We start from the raw sequence: 18,802 nt of genomic DNA on the forward strand, positions 1-18,802 counted from the left end.
CGCCTCAATCACAGACGTAGGGAGGGGAATAGGGTGAAAGTGAGAGAGAAGGAAGAATGGGAAGATACAAGGGATGGGATATCAATTTAGATGTAATCTGAATAAATTAATTTAATAATAATAATAATAATAATAATAATAATAATAATAATAATAATAATGACAACTATTGCCGGCTCCAGATGACAGACATCCAGAGGGCTCAAGGTTTGCTTTGTGTTACACCTTGCCACACCCTAAACATCCAAACACACTCAAGTATACTCACACCTCTGTACCCCTTAAAATATTCAACAGAGAAGAATTATCAATAGTGCAATCATGAATGAGCCTCTTCATAAGTACCTACATTTTGTCAGTAATTAAAAAAAAACTTTCCTCAATTTCCTGAGTTCTTCTCACCATTTGTACTATTTCAAGATCTTTTAAAGCAGTGCCAAGAAGCAGCATACCTGCCAAGAATGGCTGGGACTCAGTGGACATCTAAGCCATTGAAAAGACCACACTTTTATCTCTTATAAAATGTGTTTATCAGGTAAGATATGCATGAGCTTACTTTTCATCACATAGCAGATATATGTTAATTAACTAAAAATATTTATCTTTTTGAGCAATATATTCACCTATTTGCATAAGAAATGTATTTATCTCTATGACCATCCAAACTAAGAGAAAACCTTTACTCTTGAGTATATTATAACATAAAAGGTGTTTATTATTGTACTATGATTCCTTTTAACCCACCAGTTTGGAATAACAGGCAAGAGTTGAAATGAATTAATTTGTCTATGTTAAAGAGAAAATGTTTGCATTTTCAATAATACATAGCAAAATAAGCAGAGAATGTGATCATAAAACATAACAATAGATTTCAAATGGTGTACTTAAGCTTATTTATTTGAATTAGAGATTAAATGTTCAATTTTATAAGAGAAAAAGATGGGATAAAGGCTATGCGTTTCTGCTTTTATTATACAATACTTCTGCTGTAACTAGCACACATTATTGTTATCCTGGGAAAAGAGCTTCTTGAATGATGTGCTAAGTAATGATGTGCAAGTTTTTCTACATCACCTTCCCATGGTTGGATAGCACATGTGTGTGCTCAGCCACAGTTCAGATCTGCTAAAGGAGTGTACTTATAGTGGTCTCTTCTTTTCAAAAGTCCTATTCAGCTTACTGTATTCTATAAAAATGCACATTTTATTTAGTAAGAGGTTGGCGTCAGTTGCATGGAGGAAAGTTTAAAGCTCATATTTTCACGTTAATTGCATCAGAAAGAATGCACAGCATGATATTGCTGAGGAATTAAACAACAGGCTCATTGTGTGCTCCTGTATAAATTAAAGTACACGGAAAGAAACGCAGGTGCATCTGTGAAGGTAGCCATATGTCGACCGCAGCAACCTTCAGAGAGAAATAGAGGGAAAATGGATAGATGTTTTGGTCAAAGAAAGAAGGTATAGCTATGCAGAATCCCTCTAGATAAGTAACCAAATGTATACAATGAAATTTCTTCTCTGTTAGCAGCCCTCAAGTTGAAAGATGTGATAGGCCACAGAAAGTCTAGATAGGTGCATTGTACAGCGGTTTTGACACTCTAGCCAGCATGTGATCTCTGCTCTCACTTCCTTTACCCTTGACCTCATAACTAGTGTCAGGAAGAAGTCACAATAATGTTTCAATTCTTTGTGGGCACAAATGAACTTTTCCGGTTGTTTCTGTAACAGGGATGAGCCTTGGCCACCTCTCCTCCAGAAGCTGCTCAGGTTTCACAACAGATTTATCTGGCAATCTCAAGTATTATGTGTATCCATGATATTAAATACATATTTTTGATGATCTTTTCCATAGAATTTGGATGGTCCAATAACTGTCATAGATTTTATGAGGTAATATCTACATCTGTGTGCATAGACTCTATAGAAGGACAGTTTGCTACGACAGAGGATTCTTCCATGTCATCTGTAAGTAGACTAAAGAAACCCTGTGAATATCTACCCTCGAAGCCTTATCTCTGTTCCTAATCTACTGTCCCACATGAGAAATGTAAATCACAGTATGACCAGAAAGAGGTAAACAAAATGGTTAAAATCTTAAATGGATTCCTGATTTCCATATTTACCCTGCTTGGTACCTCATGCTTCCCAATAAAGCTATGGATGGTCCTGTAGGCTGGACAATCAAGTGCTGGACACAAAATCCATGCTATCTGTCTCTTTCCTTACTTCCTAAATTGGAGCAATTGCTGTACCTTTGGTTCTTTGGACAAGCAGATTGTGAATTTGGTGCAGCAATTTCACTCTAGACAAAGCAGCTGGCAACTGCCTTCTCCTATAGATATTCCTGCTTCTATATGGCATCTTCACACTACTCATGTAGTATCTTAAGATGTAAATGAGTAAGGTAATTATATACTTTTGTATTAAAGCACCCAATGGCTCCTTGTGGCCTTTACCATCCAATCCGATATAGTTAGCATGGTTACAAGATTCATTTTAATCTTGTCTTACTGAATTTTTGGCTAGATTTTCTGTAACAAAAACCAAATAACAATAAGAACTTTATACACAGTTAGAATATTTACATAATTTCCAGTTCTTTCAGAAAGAAAAAAAAAACCCAGAGAATTAGTTAAACTTGAATGGTTTTATGTCAACTTCCATGAAGTATTTGAAACATACAAGTATGGCCTGTTGGAGACCTGTCATTGCCCTTCCCTTTTTCCATACTAGCAAAATAAACTCTGTCCTCTGGTGATGGGGAAATTGTTCATCACAAATAGCTCTAAGATATGCTTAAGGTCTTAGTGTCTTTGCGCCTGCTGCTTCTCAAGTTCCTTCAGCTCAAATAGTCAGTATGTCAAGGGGCCATAGGTTGAATATTCTGGCTTGACACTGGTCAAAGGTCTTTCTCATCCCAAGCACATCTTTTTACATACTATTGCTCAAGTACCTTCATTGTTCCATTTTCTGAGCCTGGGCATCTCTAATGGCAGATATCTCTTCGTTTCTTCTCCTGTAATGAACTCTTATTTGTCCTCTACTGTAAAGTATCAGTTTGAATAGCATTTCCTCATAGACCTTTCCTGAAGCTAAGGAGACCTAACACTTGGGAGGTTTTTTTATTCATATAAACTTTTAATCAAAACAGAGATCTACTTTGTGTATATGCAATTAATCTTTTAACTATATCTCTCATTAGATTTGAATTTGATAAAGATATGAATCTTGTCTGTTCTACCACCATATGTTAACTCTTTTTTTCCAGCACATACTAAATATTTTATTTAAATTATGCTTTTATGGGGGAATGTAGAATTGTGAAAGGGTGTGTGTTTGAAAAGAAAGGTATTTGATTTAGGAAAGGAATGCTTGATATGTAGCCAAAGATGGACATTAACTTATTTAAGAGTATAAACTCCCATCAAACTCATGAGTGCTGGGTTACATGGATACAGAACTACGTACAAACATACACAATAATTCTTTCTAGTTAACAGCCAATTGATTTTCTAAAGAATTAAAATTTAAGGGGAGTCCATAATTTCTAGAAAATGTGGCAGGTTGCAGAAGACTCTTCTACTTTTCAAGTGAAATCAAACCCTCATGTCACTCCATTTTAATGATTTTATGTAATGAATACACTGCTAAGTATGTCCTGAAGAAGAGTGTTTTTTAGTCTAATAATTCTTAAATTCCAACATTATTCCTATTTCCCACATTTTGTAGTTACTTTTAAAATGGAATATATTTAATCATCAAACATGTTTGTGATTTCTCAGTTTTCACTATTCGGGACTTTTCTTCATATACTTGATGTTTATTTTTCTCAGTGTCCTGTTATTCTTTTGAAAATAAACCAAACTACAGTTAATGAGAATTGGTTTGGTTATATCTTTTCTTTTTGTTTTTAACTATCATAGTTTTGAGGACAAACCATGAAAAAACATAAAATGTGTGTTGCTATACCTGGTGCTCTATATCCCATGTTCACATCCTTTAATATCAGGATGGCTAGAATGCGCTATTGACTAAACGTTCGGCTTACAGTGATAAAGCAGTCTTCCAAACAGTTTAGGTTTCCCTGTATTCAGCAAAAGTCATCTCGTTAAGCTTCTAGTTAATATACTCTGTGTGTTATAATATTTAAAATTGTCAACATACTCTGGTGCCTCATACTTGACCACATCCCTGAATGGGGAGACCTGGTGGCACTCAGAGGAAGGGTAGCAGGTTACCAAGAAGAGACTTGATACCTTATGAGCATATTCAGGGGGAGGAAGTCCCCCTCAGTCACAGTCATAGAGGAAGGGAGAAAGGGGAAAGTGGGAGGGAGGGAGGAATGGGAGGATACAAGGGATGGGATAACAATTGAGATGTAATATGAATAAATTAATTTAAAAATGCAAAAAAAAAAAGATTTTTTGAAGTAAAGTCCTAATACATATATGACAATGTTCAAATATCTACATTTATAACATTAAAAAACTTTCTTTAGTATTATGGGCATTCATCTCCAACAATAAGTTCTCTTATTAAATATTCTGAGGTTGTGAAGATTGAAGAATTTCCCTCATTAGAAGAATACATTGTATTCTGTTTACATCCATTGTTTTGAACTTAGAATTACTTTGAAGTTATGGCATGGATTGTCTTGAGGATTCAGTCACGGAAAAGAAATTATTTAATCATAAATGTGTGATAATAAAACTAATGAAACTTCTTGTAAAATAATAATATGATTCTGTTCTATTTTATTATATCTCTCAAAATTTCAGTTAATAATATTTTATCTGAATGCTTAAACAAAATATTATGTCAGAAGAAAATTACCTGCAGTATAAATGACATCAATAATGGGATAACACAATCTGTGGCAAATATTTGCATAATTAACTCAATATTTTTATACTATAAATAGCAGATTTTGATAGCTTCATTCCTTTAGTCAAAAAGCAACTATGTGGTAAACTATTATGTTTAACATGGAATTTGAGATGCACATCTAATGAGCATAAAGTATGTGCACTCTATAAATTTTGTTTTTTTGTTTTTTAGAGTTTTGGGTTTTGTTTTGTTTTGTTTGTTTTGTTTTTGACATCAAGTTGCAGTGTGCATGCCTGGATAGTCTGGAACCTACTATGCAGACCAAGCTAAACTTGAACTCATTTGATATCTGGCCACCTCTGCCTTCTAAATGTTAGAATTAAACATGTGCCATTATCATGTCTTGATTTATATGTAAATATTAATGGTTTTAGAGTGAATTAAATATATAAATCAGAAAATATGTAGATTTATTTACTGTACCCATAAGATTAGTAATGGGAAATAATCTATTAAATTCATGTATATATCTCCACATTGTCTATTCTGAACTTTACACACTAAAATGATTCATCTCTTACTGTCTGTCTTTTACTGTGCTGGACGACTCTACTTATTCTACTTAGGGAGAAAAGTATTCAACAGTCTTATGTATCTGTGAACTCTGTGATTTTCAATATTAAATGTGCTGGCAAGATATGTATACTAGCACATATTGGCATGAATGTTTAGGGAGTAACCAACCACTTTTTTGAAAGGGTTTAAAGCCTGCTTCAGAAGACAGAACTCATGCCTGGTACTGCTAATTTACAAAACTTTTGACTTACTAGGTCATAGGCCCTAGGGGAGAAGCTAGTACTATTTCAGAATACTATATCAGAAGCTGAAAATTGACCTAGTATTAAACTGCCTTATACCTTATACTTCATACCTCAAGTTGTTCTTATCTTTATACCCACATAGTACGTCACTCATCCTTCACCAGGGAAGTTTATTTTTATAATAGATGTAATTATTATAGAAACAAATCACTAGTCAATGTGAAAGGGATTAGTGGCTGTGGAATATTCAACTCCACATGCATGAAATATCCATATCACACTCCCACAAAGTTCAGGTATCATCACAGAATGCAGACCAGAAAAATAGCTAGGTAGTAGACAAGTAGACAGATAAACATTCTTTGCGGGAAATGATAGGGCCTTTGTACACATAAACTCATAGTAGATATGTTTGCATGCACAAGGTTAACTCAATCAAAGTCCCAGGGTTGACATTGGAGAGGCTAGTGAAGTGCCACCCTATGTGAGAAGCAGTTTGCACCTGATGGCTATAGAAAGGAAGAGTCAAATTTCGTCAGGAATATGACCACAGAGTTTACCTGTACTTGGATAGTTACATTAACACCCTTGTACATACAAGGAACACAAGAAGGGCTCCATGAGGTTTTTTTGTTTATTTGTTTTGTGTGTGTTTGTGTTTTATTTTTTGTTTGTTTTGTTTTTAATGAGAGAATATATGCTGATGGGAGGGAAAAGGTAAGGGTAACGAAGGAATTGTAAAAGAGGAAAGGCTGTGTATTTTATTAAAGTACATTCTGTGCATGTATATATTTTTGGTTAAAAACCCACAAAATATTAAAATGTAGGAGCCAAATAGTTATCAAAATGTGATAAATAATAAATTTCATAAATAGGTTGGATATAATAAATGTATACAACTTTCTGTTCATCTGTCCTTTGATAGCAAACAAGGGAGCGGTCAGTTTGAAATCAGCATGTAAAAGGCACACTACCTTGATGCAAGTAGTGTAGTGTCTGTGGGAAATCATAGCCCTAGCACAGAGAAGCACACAGTGTGACGAAAACGCTTTTGTTGTTTTAAGTCAATTAACAATAAAAATTGTCAAGTATTTAAATCATGAGGTTATTTCATGTTAGAATTTAACCTTAAGAGTCAAGCTAAATTGTTATTTTTTTAAAATCCTTTTAATTGTGTCTGTTCATTTAATATGTGTATGACATGTGTTATGGTATTTGGAAAAATATATTCCTGTAAAGATATCTAAATAACTCATCACAATTCCTTCTATTATTGTTGAAGTCTCTTTGTGTCTACAATAATCATTTTAAGATACGATATGCAAAAATAAAATAAAATACCCTATGTGGGGTGTTTCCAGAAAAATATAGCTAAAACTGAAAGCGTGGTGCCAAAAATAATGAGATGCTACATCATTTCAAGGTATGTTTTAATAAGGAAACACATCCATAATTTTAAGTCATATTAAATTGATTCTGTGTGCCAGGGCTCTAATTATCTACAAATACAAAGTTTATGTTACATTATTAGCACCCACATAGTCTGCCTTTTGCATATTGTTTGCTATTAAGAGACAGATGAGCAGAAAGTTGCCTTATTAAAAATTAACTTCACTTTCATAGCACGAACTTACAGTTGCATACATTCTATATTCAATTATTAGTATATTCCATACCTACATTCAACAAATGTTACTGGATGTATTTAGACAGTTGTATTTAGAAGCCAATAATATCTTATATTTTTTAGAAACATGCATTTTCATATTTTACTTGCAGGGTCACATATTTTATGCTTAACTCACTGAAGCTTAAACATTAAGCCTTCACAGAAAAAGCCAGTTTGATAAATCTTGACAGGTGATAAAATAAGTTTTACTTTAAATAACTCATTGCCTCTGTTCATTGGATCAAATAGAATTCAGCACAAAATTTCTAATATATAAAATTGTCATTCATGTCCAAAGAACTTACTTCTGTTATCTAAATCTTTACTTTTCACTATCATGCTCTTAAATTTACTTAAAGCCGTACGTAAAATTGTATCAAATGACGCTCTTTGATTACATCATACACATATACTTTGGGTAGAAAATAATGCTTAATTTCCTCAACATCTATGGTAAAATATGTAGTAATTTATCTCACTTTCTTTGTAAAAATCTACATACTACCATAAAAGGAAACAAAAAGGACACAACTCCTTCTCTTCCTTTTCTTTTCACTTTTCTTTTTTTCTTTTGCTCTGATTTTATTTATTTATTTTTTTATTGAAAAATAAAATAATTGATATTACATCTCATTTTCTATCCCATCCCATACATCCTCCCACACTTTCACCCCAATCTCCCTTCCCTATGACTGTGACCAAGGGGGACCTCCTCCCCCTGAATATGGTGCTAGGGTATCAAGTCCCTTCTTGGTAGTCCACTATCCTTCCTCTGAGTGCCATTGGGCCTCCCCATCAAAGGGACATGGCCAAATATGGGGCACCAGAGATCCTGTGAAAGTCAGTCCCCGGTCTCCACTTAACTGTGGAGAATGTTCTGTTTCTTGGTTAGATCTGGGTAGGGGTTTGATGATGGCTGCACGTTTTGTCCTTGGTTGGTGCCTTTGATCAAAAAGACTAAATTTTATTGACAAATTGCTGAAGACACTTTGACATAAGTTTAAGCTACCTATCTAGGGAGCCTTATACATCTGGCATTTTGTCTTTCAAGAACACAGTGGGAGGACACTACTACCCTATTAGGAGTTTAACTTATATAAAAGGTGCCCTTTGTTTTCTCTTTCTTGCATCTGCTCTGTCCCTTTTTATATAATGGTATGTCTGAGACATACGTAACTTCCTCAAGAATGTCTCAAAATTGCCAATGATTAATTTAATGAGCACCATCCAGCTTTTTGCCCCAGTGTACACATGAGATTTCCATGGAGTACAGAATTTCAGACAGACAAAATACTTTGACATTTTAAACACCGAAATTTTGTTTTTCAGTACTATTACTGAAAAGAGTGTGGCAAAAGCATACTCCATCAAATTACATTTAAGTGGCCAGCTCCTCCCCTCTGTCCATCTTTTTGTTTTGTTTGGTTTGGTTTGGTTTGGTTTTTGTTGTTGTCATTGTTTATTCACTTTACATCTTCCTTGTAGCCCCACCCCTCACCCTTCTCCTCTCCCAGTCCTATCCTCCAACCATTTTGCCTCTCCTCCTCCGCTATTCATCACGAAACAGGAGCCCACTTCCCATCCACTCAGATCATCCAGTTGCATCAAGAATGAGCTCATATTCTTCCCCTGTGGACTAGCATGACAGTCCTGTCAGGGGAAAGTGATCAAAAAGCTGGCAATAGAGTCCACGTCAGAGAAACCCCCTGCTCCTATTGCTAGAGGACCCACATGAAATCTGACCCGCCCATCAGCTACATCTCTGTAGGAGGCCTAGGTCCATTCCACTCATGGTCTTTGGTTGGTGCATAAGTCTCAGCAAGCCCCTCTTGGCCATGGTTAATTGGTTCTGTTGGTCTTCTTGTGCAACTCCTGTCACCTTCAGCTTCTTTTCTCCTTCTACCCACTTTTCCTCAACCTCCCTATGCATCATGCATTGCCCAGTGTTTGGCTGTGAGTTTCAGCATCTGTTTCAAAGCACTGTGGGTTGGAACCTTTCTGCGGACAACTCAGCTAAGCTCCTGTCTGCAAATACAGCAAAGTATACTTAATAGTGTCAGGCATTGACTCCCTCCCATTGGTTGGAAATTACTTCAATCCCTACTATATCTGCTCTAACTTTATCCCTGCACATCTTGTAGGCAGGGTAAACTTAGAGTCAGGCAGATTTTAGGCATTTAATGCTACAATGCACAGACCCAAAAAAAGAGAAGTAGCCAGGAGGACCCAACAGAAGAAGCTTAAATACAGAAAGAGAAATTGATTAGAACAGAGGGAACAAGCTCGGAGAGGGAGTACAAAGAGACATAAGGATGTAGCTCAGATCATAGTAGGGTGGTGGGTGGGGTGGGGGAAAGATAGAAGGCCTGCAGGGAAAGAGAAGCTGTAAGTGGAGGCATCTCTGACAAGCTGAAGACTCAAGCTTTGGTAGGATCCTAGGAAGATATGAGAGTCACTCTAACAGAGATTCCTACTAGCAGGGGCCATACTGACTGAAGAGGACTAACCCTAAGTAAACAAAACTCCTAGTAGAGGGAGAACACCAGCCCATCTCCTGTCAATCATCTCCGAGACCTACTCTCCCCACCTCAACTAATTTTGGGGATAAACCCTAAAACCTAAATGAAGAAAAAGCAGTTTTATAAATATAATTTTGTTGGTATTTTAAGTCAATTAACATTAAAAATTGCATCAAGTATTTAATTCATGAGGATCTTTCATATTAAAATTTAATCTTAAGATTCAACCCTCATGGTCTTTTAAAGGAAATGCTTTTAGAGACATCTGTGCGCATTTTTACATGATGGCACCTACTTCCATTACCATTGTGATTTTACATCTTAAGTAGCACTAAATTTTGAACTGGAGCCTGGATTCTGCCACTGTGACTTTATTGGGTACCTCAAATCAAAACTAATGAAAATGTGCAAAGTTGTTGCTGATTCTTGTATTTCAGGATTTCTACTGTTTTACTCACAACATACAAGTAATCTTTTAAGTGGTTTTCTTTATGGTTCCTTTTTTCCTCCCTTTCTTTCATTCCTATCTCTGTACTCTGGCTTCTGTATGTAGTATTTTTAAAATGAGTTAAAATACACGTAGGAATAAAAGACACATTCAAAAGCTATGCATGTGTTAACTTCAATCTTACCATAGACTCACAGGTTAGACGTTCAAGGAAAGTTCACCACCCTGAGACCTAGAGAAATACAACACAAATCATGCTGTTAGTACAGACAATTATTTGATTTTTAGTTCAACAAATAACATCTTTATTTTCCAATTATATGTGTTATTATATGAGCTATTAATGTACATTTAACTTAGCAGTTTTGACTACATTGTTAGTCAGAAATAGCATAATTCAACTCACATGAAATTATTTATATTTGATATTCATTCCTTTAATTTTAACTGTTTAAGACACAAATTACAGACAAGCAGAAAATCTGTACAGTCTTTTTTCTAATGGGCCGATGAGAGATGGATATATTTGCATGAATAATACACTTTGCAGATGGAATTCTAAAGAGTAAATACCACTTATCTTTTATCAGTGCCTATATATATTTATAAACATATCCATATAGAATGTACATACATGCCATTACTGTGATTATAATACTATTATCTGATTATTCCTCATTTCCTGTTTACTTGCTGGAGAATATAGAACTTCATATGACTATAAAATTATGTGTATGTCACTATAATCTTATTCTACAGTTTCTGTTTTAACCTCTGGAAAATACAGAATTTCACATGACTATAAACATTCTATAACATAATTTTAAGACAAGATTTTAATTTTAATGACAAGATATGATGGAGATTGATTTACAATCAGAATTTTAGACTCAACAAGATAGGAAAGATGTTTTCTTCAAGGCTGTCAAATACAAATAGACAAAATATTAAGAATGAAACATTTATATAATTGTGGATTGTGCCATGGTTCTTATTGATATAGGTGGTTTATTGTATATATGTATATTAATATAAATATATGTAAAAATTAACAAATGTTTTAAAAAAGACTGTGCGATACTCTATAGTTCAGAAGATATCTGAAGTCATAGAAATGTATGCATGTAGCTAATTTTAAGGTTTTAATATCTCCTGACTCTGATAACGCAGGATATTATTTGAGAGATGACACAGCCTTTGCAAATGTTTTATTATTTTGGTGTTTCTTATTACCCCAAAATATTATTTATCTCCAAAATTTGCTTACTTTTATGTAGATTCTTTTTTAAGTGAATAAAAATAAAAAATTAATCTCTTCTCAGTGATGAAATGAGCAACTTTTGAAAACTCTTCAGAAATTCATGAGTGAATGCATTGCAGCAGGTGTTCTGTATAGACTCTAGTTAACCACAATAAAAACTAAAAAGAGAAACAGTAAAAGAAGCACTGCGCTGTTTATTGCTTACTGTTTAATATTATTTTGAAGGATATATTTCCTCCAGGTACACATATACTTAGCTATTTAACTTCAGTACTCTAAATAAAAACATTAATTATGACAAATGAGAGTTTAACATTTAATAAGGATTATAATATGTGAAAAGGAATGTTTCACTGCAAGAATAATGGTGAGATTTAATAAAATATCATTATCATGTAGGTGCAAATCAACACATAATAATTTTATTTCTCCTCTGTGTGTTTTCGTATGCTTGTATGTGTGCTCATGTGTGTGTGTTGTGTGTGCAAATGAGTACACGTGTGTGTGTGTGTGTGTGTGTGTGTGTGTGTGTGTGTGTGTGTATAAAAGCTAGAAGTGAACCTTGGCTTCCTCAATTATCAGACCCTTTGGTTTTGGAGGTGGTGGTGGTGGTTTGTTTTTGAGATGAGTTCTCTCAATTTACCTGAAACTTGCTGTTTAGGCTAGATTGGCTGGCTTTTGAGCCTCAAGAATATACCTGTCTCTGCCTTCGCAGTGATGAGATCACAAATGTGTATGAGCACACCAGCCATTTTTATATGAACTCTGAGGATCAAACTCAGGTCCTCATGCAAGCATAGCAAGTACTTTTACAACAAAATCACATACTGAGATGTCATCCTTTGTTTCTTATTTTACAAGATGAAATGTATAAATGGAATGGGTTCTTAAATAATGAATGCTCAGAAAAGCTCAGCTGAGATTATTGGACAAATTGGTGACAGAGATTGAAAGTATTTAAAACATTAGATTCTTGATATATTCTGCTAAACTCCAGTTTCTAATTTTTGCTATTGGTCGCTCCACTACCAAGATGGTAGGCTGTGTTCATCAGCACCCAGAAAAGGCTTTTCTCACTCTTTTCCTTTTCAAGTCTCAAAGCACACTAACCTTTTAAATACTTTAAGCTCATCTTTCAAGTGTCACCCTATTGCCACTGTCACTGCAATATGTGAAAAATATACCGTTTATATGTACTTCCTATTGACATTAAGGTAAAGCCTCGCATATAAAAGGGTCCATCAGATAGAACTCAAACTACTTAACACCAAAATAACGCTCAGTGGCCTTCTGTCTTGTACTCCCTTTTAATCAACAGACACAATAAGTTAAATTTTGGTAACATAATAAAGGTTGAGCTTTTAGGGTAGACATTTGGTTAAAACTAAATATCATCATTCCGAAATACAGTGAATTAGTACAGAAAATAAAATATTGTTACTAGTATATTTTATTAACAACTTGTCACTCTAATGCAAAAGTAACAACTTCTTTTTAATGTCTTTTAGCAGCATAATATGCTAGATTGCTTTCTCAGGCATTATGTTGTTCTTTCTCAATTTTAAATGGAAACTTTTATTAAATAATTGAATTTCAATATAAAAATTACATGAGATTTGTATTCTCTACCTCCATCTAGAATGTGTATTTGAATTTGAGACACTAATAAAAAAATCCAAAGGCCATTTGTATATGTATTACCAACATTATTGTATTGATCAGATATAACAGGCATGTGCATTGTAAATCACTGTTAAGATTTACATTTAGAGAATCAGAAATAATATCAAAGGCAGATGATAAATTTGTCTCCCAAGGTTAAATCCAAAGAGGGACTTTCAAGTATCTATGACGCTTAATGCCAAAGTGTGGTTCCCTTAAAATTAATTTATCTTTTTCAATGATTTGTGGGGTTAGACTCACGCAAAGATATAAAATATTGGGACATATTTAACAGGAGCTAGACATTTTAACATGACGTGCATAAATAATTATGTTTAGAAGAGGCATTTGTAGAGAAGGGCCAGTTATAAAACTGTCACTGCCATTGGCACTGAGTTGGTTTTATCCCTGATGCACTTCAGGAAATTTCATTTCACAGATTTTAATATGAATTTATCAAATGTATCACTCTCATTTCAGCCAATTACATTTGGAAGTTCAAGAACTTCACAAAGCACTATGCTAGGAAATGATTGCTATCTTAAATATATATTACTGGAAAATTTAAAAATCTGAAATCCTAAGCTTATCAGGCCAAAGAAGAATACTGTATCATTATTGTGTGACCAAGTAATATAGCCGAGCACTTGTTAGTGTACAATAGGACTGAGAATAGAAATAGAAAGTATGTGCTTTGTTTGTTTGCTTTCACAGCATACAGGGTGAGTGATTGGAACAGTGCACATTGGGTGTCTTTGTGTTCTTTTCCCCTCCACTGGCTACTACATTCTTTCTCTCCCTCTTTTTCCACATCACCTTCTCTCCTCTTCTCCATGCCTTCTTTTTTTCTTCTCTTCTGCAGTGCTAGGGATAGAACTCAAAGCCACACACAGGCTCAAAATCTGTCTGTCAGTAGGCTCCAGGGGGGCTTTCCTGGTGATAAAAGTCTGCTGTTGTTCAGTCCTGTAATTCCTGCACTCAGGGTGACAGAGACAAGTGGGTCTCTATGAGTTTGAGGCTAGCAGGATCTACAAAGTGGGTGTAGGACAGCCACGGCTACATAGAGAATCCCTGTCTGGAAAACCAAAAAAAAAAAGTATGAAATTAGAAAGTGGTAGGCAGATTTGGGCCCAGGGGTCCTGCTCAAACTAAGGCATCAGCCAAGGACAATACAGGTGGTAAACTTTAAGCCCCTACCCAGATCTAGCCAAGGGTCAGAACATTCTCCACAGTTGAGTGAAGAGTGGGATATGAGTTTCTCACGTACTCTGGTGCCTCACATTTGACCATGTCCCCTGGAGGGGGAGACCTGGTGGCGCTCAGAGGAAGAACAGCAGGTTGCCAAGAAGAGACTTGATACACTATGAGCATATACAGGGGGAGGTAATCCCCCTCAGGAACAGTCATAAGGGAGGGGAATAATGGAAAAATGGGGGTGGGGGGGAAGAATAGGAGGATACAAGGGATGGGAAAAACATTGAGATATAAATTAATAAAAAAAATAAAAAATTAATTAAAAAACAAAACAAAACAAAAAAAATAGAAAGTGGTAATGACTATATAAGGTACTGAAAGTACAGAATAGTATGTTTTTATCAGTAGCACAAAAGTATGACTATTATGATATGAGAATTGTATTTCAATAACAGGTTTTTAAGTGTCTTAATTCACTCTGTTGGTTTTATTATATTTCTTAAGTAATTTATGTAAAATTTATTGTACTAAGACTTAATTGTGGCACACATTTCTTAGGATAATCAAAATTAAGTAGGTTAATATCTTACTTTACAGTCACATGTTGATATTTATTTTAGAGACATAGAAATAAATATAAGTGACAGCCTTTTCTACATTGTAAAATATACAAGGAAAAATCAAGAAAAATCATTAATCTCTTTTGGCTTTTTCAAGGATTTAAATAATTTAAAACTATATGCAATAACCCTATATATAAAATGAAAGGTGTAAAATCTTTTTTTTTTATTATTAATTTATTCTTGTTACATCTCAATGTTTTTCCCATCCCTTGTATGCTCCCATTCCTCCCTCCCCCCCCCATTGTCCCATTATGCTAAATGATTATTAGTGTCAAAATCATATAAAACCAATATTAAACAATATAGTTTTAGTGTGGGAGTTATTGTTTCAATACAAAATGTATACAAGAGGCTTTTTTTAAAATAGCTTTTCAATTGTTTTAGTTTTGGGGGGTTTGTTTTGAGGTTTTAAGTAGCTTCCTGGAAATATAGCACTTGAGTATATATGTTGTTTTTCTAAGGACTCAGTTTTAGTTCCTACCACATATATCATATGACTCCCAATCTCTTATAACTCCAATTCCAGAGAATTTATTATTCTCTTCTGGCCCTGTAGATATCAGCATATCCATGATGCCCACACATGCAGTAGACATAAACATAAAATAATAACTATTTTTTAATATTAACAGCATTTTGTTAAGATTTTTGTGCTGCATTTTCCCTGTAAGCTGATCTTCTGACCCTCACACCTCCTTGACCCTCTGTACTCTTTCATCGGTAGTATTAACCTCTGGAATTAGGTTCTGTTAACTTCCACATTTCTCTCTCTTAAAGATTCCCCATGCCTTTTTTCTAGGCACAAAGGTCCTTTTCTAATTTCCTACCCTTTGCCTATATTTACTCCAACCTTGGATATTCATATTAGCACATGGAGGGAAAGACATGCAAATACCTTTTTGTATGGATCAAACAAATTTTGTCTTACTCATTTAGCATTCCCTAGCTTGCTATAATTTTCCAATTTTAACAATCCCTGCATATTCCATAATATAACTTTTTATTATGTTTTATGTTTTCAATATCTACTCATCTGTTCATGAACAATGAGGCTGATTCTATGTTCTTATTGTTATGAAAAGAACAGTGATGAACATAGATAACCAAGTGTCCCTAAAGTAAGATAAAGAGTTCTTTCAGTATATGGACCAGAAGTGGCATAGCTGAATCATAGGTTTGTACTAATTTTAGTTTTTTGTGTGGATATTTTTTTGAGGGTTTCTTATCCATTTTCATATTGGCTGTGCTAGTTAATTCTCTAATGATGACTAGGGTTCTTCTTTCACACATGTTTACCAAGGTTTGTTATTCATTTTCTTGATGATAGTCATTCTAGCTAGATGAGTTGGAACTTAAAAGTATTTTTAATTTGTCTTTCTTTGCTAACTAGAGGTGAAAAGCACTCTTAAAAATAACCATAGGGGGCTGGAGAAATACAGGCCGTAAACTTTAAAGCCCTACCCAGATCTAGCCAATGGACTTTCTCCACAGTTGAGTGGAGAGTGGGGTATGACTTTCACACTTTCTCTGCTGCATCATATTTGACCATGTCCCCTGAAGGGGGAGACCTGGTGGCACTCAGAGGAAGGATAGCAGGCTAACAAGAAGAGACTAGATACCCTATGAGCATATACAGGGGGAGGAAGTCCCGCTCAGTCACAGTCATAGGGGAGGGGCGTAAGGGGAAAATGGGAGGGAGGGAGGAATGGGAGGATACAAGGGATGGGATAATCATTGAGATGTAACAAGAATAAATCAATAAAAAATTAAAAAAAAAACCATAGGTCCTTTGAATTTCTTCTGTTTAGATCATTGCCCTGTTTATTGATTTCCAATTTAGATAATTTTTGTTTTGTGTGTTTATTTTTCAGGTCTCCGTATATTTTGGATATTAACACCATGCTTGAGATAAAACTGGGGAGATATTTTGTCATCCTATAGGATGTTTGTTCATTCTATTATTATATTCATTATATTATTCACTATATTATTAATTTCATTGGCCATGCAGAAGCTTTGTAATTACATGTGATCTTATTTGTCAATTATTGGCACCATTTGCTGTGCATTTATGATTGAATATAGAAGTTTATTGCATATATCCAGAAGGCGAAGTATTTCTCTATGTTCTTTTTTAACCGCTTAAATATTTCCCATTTAAAATTATAGTATTTAATCCAGTCTGTATAGATTTTTGTGCAATGCAAAGTAATATTATTTCATTTTTCTGTAGGTTAATATTTAATAGTGGGTATGAAACACCATTTGTTGAAGTCTCTTGTTGAAAAACTCTTCTACTTTAGGTTGCAGTCCACCATGTTTGGACAGCTCTCCTGAACTTCAAATCAAATGGATGATTCCCTTTCTCTGCTTCCATTCTCTTTGCCTGAATTCATCTGGAGAGTATCTCTAAGCATGACCCCCACAATAGCCCATGATAAGAATGCAGGTTCAACTTACTTTCTCCTAATAATTTCCTGCCCAACTAGTATATGGAACTCCTGATGTATAAATAATGTGTTCTTAGCATCTGAAGCCCCAGACAATAGTACACATCTACCCTGTGAACCCTCCACCCAGTCCCTAAAGAACTTTATAGCCTTTGTTCATCCTGACTAATGTTGAACATTCTCATTGAAGCTCATCCTGGAAAATTATTCTTTCATACTCAAGGGCCACCCATATACAACCACCTCCCCACAACTCCCTGTCCAAAGCTTTTCCTCCCTTTGCCCTCATTGGCTGATATAAACTATCTGCTGACAGTCCCAAGGAAAGGGGAAACCCATAGTCTCTGTTTGTTCTAGCCCATATTTTTGACACACTTGTCAAAAACATGATGTCCATAGATTCATGGAATTACGTCTGGGTATCTTTTTACCTTCCATTGGTCTACATGCCCAGCTTTGTGCTAGTATCATGCAGTATTTTTTTCCTAAGGCTTTAGAGTATAGTTTGAGGTCAGGCAATATAATATATCTGGATGTGTTATTTCTGCTTAGGGTAAGTTTGGTTATCTATCTTTCTGTATTTCTATAAGAATTTTAGAATTATTTCATTCTGTAAAGGTCAATTGACTGTTTATGAGGATTGCATTGAATTGTTTCTGTAGGTTATTTCTTGTAGCCTAACAACTTCCACCTTAATAATTCTGCCAATCTGAGTGCATAGAAAGTCTTTCCATCATGAAGCATCTTCTTTAACTTCTTTTGTTACTATCCTCAAGTTTTCTTTATAGGGGTGTTTTACATCCTTATTATTTCAAGATAATTTTTGTTATTCTTCCTCAACAAATGTGTTGTTGCTATATATAAAACTTACTTTATATTTTTAATAATTCTGAATTTACCAGAAGTATTTATTAAGTAAAGACTGTTTCATACAGTCTATGGAGTCTTTTAAAAAAGAATCACAGCATGTACAAAGAGGGATAATTTAATTTCTTCTCTTTTGATATATAACACATTTATATCTTTTCCTTTTTTCAGTTTTGAGTATTATATTGAACAAGAATGGAGAGAGTAATTACCTGTGTCAGATGCCTGGTTCTTAGAAAAAAGTCTTGATACTTTCCTTGTTGAATATATTATAGACTGTATGTGTCTATGGTCTCTGTTTAGGAATATTCTACCTAGTCTGGTTTCTTTGTGAAGAAACTATCATGAAAATTGTTGAACTCTGTCAAATGCCTATTTGTCATTGATGATAATGATATGAGATTTCTGTCAAAATTTCAACAACATTTCTCCAGAAAAAGAAAAAAATCTTTAGAGGCA

At 34.6% G+C, this 18,802-nt stretch overlaps 1 long non-coding RNA gene across 1 annotated transcript in view; it reads right to left on the bottom strand.

The window, feature by feature from the left end:
• Positions 1–10,428: 10,428 nt before the first annotated feature.
• The window catches only part of LOC127204562 (uncharacterized), a 956,944-nt gene continuing 948,570 nt past the window's right edge, over positions 10,429–18,802 (bottom strand). The window contains exon 6 of the long non-coding RNA XR_007832481.1: positions 10,429–10,518. This is a non-coding gene — a long non-coding RNA (uncharacterized LOC127204562). The remainder of the gene's footprint in view (positions 10,519–18,802) is intronic.

Source organism: Acomys russatus, chromosome 2, assembly GCF_903995435.1.
Source record: "Acomys russatus chromosome 2, mAcoRus1.1, whole genome shotgun sequence".
Lineage (NCBI taxonomy): Eukaryota > Metazoa > Chordata > Mammalia > Rodentia > Muridae > Acomys > Acomys russatus.